We start from the raw sequence: 5,000 nt of genomic DNA, 5'->3' as shown, positions 1-5,000 counted from the left end.
AGTCTGCAAGGGATACAGTCCGTAAGCACACATGATTGTATTTTTTTTATTTAAAAAAATTATAAAAAATACCATACCCCCCCTCCTCGAGTGGATCTAGCATAATAGTGTGAGAGTCCAGTCCATAGTGGATCTAACATAATAGTGTGAGAGTCCAGTCCATAGTGGATCTAACATAATATTGTGATAGTCCAGTCCATAGTGGATCTAACATAATAGTGTGAGAGTCAAGTCCATAGTGGATCTAACATAATATTGTGAGAGTCCAGTCCATAGTGGATCTAACATAATAATGGAGAGTCCAGTCCATAGTGGATCTAACATAATAGTGTGAGAGTCCAGTCCATAGTGGATCTAACATAATAGTGTGAGAGTCCAGTCCATAGTAGATCTAACATAATAATGTGAGAGTTCAGTCCATAGTGGATCTAACATAATAGTGTGAGTGTCCAGTTCATAGTGGATCTAACATAATAGTGTGAGAGTCCAGTCCATAGTGGATCTAACATAATAGTGTGAGAGTCCAGTCAATAGTGGTTCTAACATAATATTGTGAGAGTCCAGTCCATAGTGGATCTAACATAATATTGTGAGAGTCCAGTCCATAGTGGATCTAACATAATAATGTGAGAGTCCAGTCCATAGTGGGGCTAACAGGAGATCATCTTGAGTGGAGACAGGTCAGCAGCGCAGAGACGTCCCCAACTGATGCACAGATAAGTGGCCCACCCTGGGTCCAGAATTTGGACAGCTAGCGCCTCATCTATGGTCACCGAATCTGAATTTCCTTCGTGGAGAGGGGGGCAGAGCAGACAAGAATCAGATCAACTGGTCTAAAAAGGGGGGTCTATTTAATGGCTAGAGTATACAAATGAGTTTTAAGATGGGACTTAAATGCTTCTACTGATGTAGCATCTCTAACTGTTACCGGGAGGGCATTCCATAGTACTGGAGCCCCAATAGAAAACGCTCTATAGCCCGCAGACTTTTTTTTTGGCTCTGGGAATCACTAATAAGATATAATATGTTATAAATAACTTTATAACATTGTCTTCAGTGAAATGCAACCAAATTAGGTTTTTATTTCTAGGAGTGAATCAAAATTTGATCTAACGCGGCCCAATATAAGCCCAATATAATGCGATATTCTATAAATCGCACATTTTTGCCCGTTTAGATCGCTTTGTGGTGGCTGGTGGACTGAGGTGTAGGACTAGCTAACGATATAATGATAGTAATAAAAGCTCTGTATTTATATCGTATATACCGTGCAACCTTAGTGTTTGCCACCTTTATCAAGGAGCTGGTACTCGCAACTTTCTTAGGCCCCATGGTGGCTTATTTTTCAGTTGTCTATAAAAAAAACAAAAAAAACACAAGGTGTAGGACTAGCTAACTAAGCTGCCACACCTTAAAAATAGTGGTGTTTTTTTAGAGATGTCCGATAATGGCTTTTTTGCCGATATCCGATATTCCGATATTGTCCAACTCTCAATTACCGATTCCGATATCAACCGATACCGATATATACAGTCGTGCAATTAACACATTATTATGCCTAATTTTGTTGTGATGCCCCGCTGGATGCATTAAACAATGTAACAAGGTTTTCCAAAATACATCAACTCAAGTTATGGAAAAAAGTGCCAACATGGCACTGCCATATTTATTATTGAAGTCACAAAGTGCATTTTTTTTTTTTAACATGCCTCAAAACAGCAGCTTGGAATTTTGGGACATGCTCTCTCCGAGATAATCCTGATACCCACTACAACTATGGGAAATATTATACTTTGACTTTCACAAAGTGCATTATTTTTTTTATTTTTTTTAAACATGCCTCAAAACAACAGCTACAAAAACAATGAAGGCACACAGCTTCAGTCCAGAGTATACTACAGTAATAAAGTAAACAATAACATAGTCCTCCTCCTAATATGACTCATTTAATGCGCCTTATAATCCAGTGCACCTTTTGTATGAAAATAGACCTGACTAGACCCACTCATGAGCAGTGCGCCTTATAATCCGGTGCGCCCTATGCTCCGGAAAATACAGTACATGTGTGGTCTAGTCTCATGTAAGGATTGTGGATGATAGGCAAAAATACCCAGAAAGTAAATTTTCCCTTTTGGGTTAGCAATAGTTTCTACCAGCATTCAACAGCTTACAATGTATATTTCCATACTAGTTCATAAGGTTGATTATATCATATAAAAATGTGTTTTTATGTTTTTTTTTTCCTCCTGCTGCTCACCTGTCCAGGCCGGAGACTCCAGTCGAGACATCCCGAGGAACCACATATCAGGGTAAGTACTTGGCATAAAACTAGCCAGGTCACATTCACATTCTGCAAAAAGTCCAAAAAAACGCTATACAAATAATTACACAGATAATTAATTATTTTAAGACCGACCGTGGTCCAGACAATTGCTGAGATCATCATGTGCATGTGTTGGATATCCATCCCAGATGTCATTACTCCTTGTGTGGCGTTTTGGACACATCAGAAACAAACAATGACCCTTTTGGCAGACTCCACATCACAAAACAATTTCAAAGCCCGGCGGTGTCGTGTAAACACAAATGACTAACGTTCATGCCAGGAAGACTTCACCTTAAACAATTTGTTTTAAAGTTCCTGTCGACCTTTGATATATGTTTATATTTTTTCTTTTTGTGGTCAATAGTCATTGAGCTCAGACCTACTGTGCTGTAAGTGAAAACCGTGTTCAGGTTGTGCTGAGTAGTCAAGCCTAGTAAGGACAGTGAGAGTCCATCCATCCATCTTCTTCCGCTTATCCGAGGTCGGGTGGCGGGGGCAGCAGCCTAAGCAGGGAAGCCCAGACTCCCCTCTCTCCAGCCACTTCTTCCAGCTCTTCCCGGGTGATCCCGAGGCGTTCCCAGGCCAACCGGGAGACATAGTCTTCCCAACGTGTCCTGGGTCTTCCCCGTGGCCTCCTACCGGTCGGTCCTGACCAGATGCCCGAACGACCTCATCTGGCTCTCGATGTGGAGGAGCAGCGGCTTTGCTTTGAGCTCCCTCAGGATGGCAGACCTTCTCTCCCTATCTCTAAGGGAGAGACCCGTGATTTTGTCCTTTCGGTCATAACCCAAAGCTCATGACCATAGGTGAGGATGGGAACGTAGATCGACCGGTAAATTGAGAGCTTTGCCTTCCGGCTCAGCTCTTTGTTCACCACAACGGAGAGTATTTTCCTAAAAAATACTTTTGACTTAAGTGATATTTATTCAGTTACATTATTTGGTTTAGTTTAAAATGACTGGCATGTGTGTTACTTCTTTTTTAAAGTTTTGTCTAAAAATGACCTGTATCGTAAAAAAAAAAAAACAAGGTTTATGAAGAGTCATAATCAGCATAGATATTACATTTTTTCTCCTTATGTTGTGATTAGTTAGTTTATAGAGTCATTGAAAACTGTACTGATTCAGCCAGGTACTCCGAAAATTCTCCTGTGTTGTGTTTGGACCAGTTGTTCCTCCCAGGGAATTCAAGTTGCTGGTCACTCCCAAGCTCTTTTTATGACACGTAAAGCTGAGTAAAAGAACCACCAGAGACAGAATAGGTATTTTGTAATTTTATTCTACTCTACGTCACGTGATCACGTGACTGACTTCCTCATTATCTCTCGAAATGGCTCGGGACTATCTTATCATATCTATTTAATCGCAAACTTTGTAGGTCATTGGTGTAATACACCAAATATATATGATGATAGCTTCAATATAGAGGCAACTTGTTTTTCCATTCTACTGCTACTTTAAGCCTATTATGTTTACTTTTTGTAATCAACTTTGCTATAACACAAGAAAAGACCAACCATATGTGCTAATTTGAGGATGTTCTGCTGTAAACTGGCTGCAGGACTGCTTGTATCGGATATTTTAGATGCAAACCGATACTTGTTTTTTGCTGAAATCGGAGCGATATCAATATCGAATGAAAAAGCAAATTATTTTAAGATGTATACAGTAGGGGTGTAACGGTACACAAAAATTTCGGTTTAGAGGTCACGGTTCAGTTCATTTTCGGTACAGTAAGAAAACAACAAAATATACATTTTTGGGTTATTTATTCACCAAATTTGCAAAATCTTCCACCAAAAATATTTTTCTGATTGAAATATTTGATGTGAAATAATCGGAACCTTGGATAGGTCAATAATTCATAATAACATTGATTTTGATTCAATATTATGTTTTGAGCAATGACAGTTTGAAAGAAAAAAAAACAGCTTTGTTTTATTAGTCAAAATTGCAACTTTTTCTAAATTGCATTTAACCTTTAAGCTTTTTTATTTCACTTTTGTTATGTTTTTGTTTATTTTAATAGTATTTTTAGAATGGCCTCCGGGGCACACTTTTGACACCCCTGCTATAGATAATAAAAAATAAAATCTGATAAATCTATGGATAAAAAGCAGAGCCTGGCGACGCATGCGCGTTTATCATAACTCTCTCGCTCTCTCTGTCTCTGCCCCTCCCTCACCAATGCTGCTGCGCACCTTCACAATTTGTTTTGTTTTTAACCCCTTCTTAACCCTGAACGTACAATGAAAATACACGCAACACTAACTCAAAATGCCGGACATTTGAGGCATTTAAGAAACTCCGCCCTGACAGCTGCACAAAAGAGGACATGTCCGGTGAAAAGAGGACGTATGGTCAGTCTATCCTAGCCCGTTAGCTGCTCGCATGCCGTGTGTTGTGCCTCGGTGTGCATTGTTTACACCAGTGTTTTTCAACCTTTTTTGAGGCAAGGCACGTTTTTTTCATTAAAAATTCCGGCGGCACACCACCAGCAGAAAACGTTAAAAAATGAAACTCCACCAGGTCGTCATGCCTTATTTTGAGTTTGTTGGTGTTTTCCTGTGTAGTGCTTTAGTTTTTGTCTTGCGCTGTTATTTTGGTGGCCCTTCCTGTTTTGTTGGTGTTTTCCTGTAGCAGTTCCATGTCTTCCTTTGAGCGCTATTCTCCGC

The 5,000-nt window shown here is 39.7% G+C and overlaps 1 protein-coding gene across 6 annotated transcripts in view; it reads left to right on the top strand.

Moving 5' to 3' along the window:
- The window catches only part of foxp1b (forkhead box P1b), a 536,506-nt gene that overhangs the window by 112,324 nt on the left and 419,182 nt on the right, over window positions 1–5,000 (top strand). For all 6 annotated transcript variants that reach the window (XM_061923944.2, XM_061923948.2, XM_061923943.2 and 3 more), the window contains exon 3: window positions 2,266–2,309. The gene's annotated coding sequence lies outside the window, so the exon portion shown is untranslated. The remainder of the gene's footprint in view (window positions 1–2,265; window positions 2,310–5,000) is intronic.

Source organism: Nerophis lumbriciformis, linkage group LG28 (genome assembly GCF_033978685.3).
Source record: "Nerophis lumbriciformis linkage group LG28, RoL_Nlum_v2.1, whole genome shotgun sequence".
Classification (NCBI taxonomy): domain Eukaryota; kingdom Metazoa; phylum Chordata; class Actinopteri; order Syngnathiformes; family Syngnathidae; genus Nerophis; species Nerophis lumbriciformis.
This window is presented reverse-complemented; position numbering and strand designations above follow the sequence as displayed.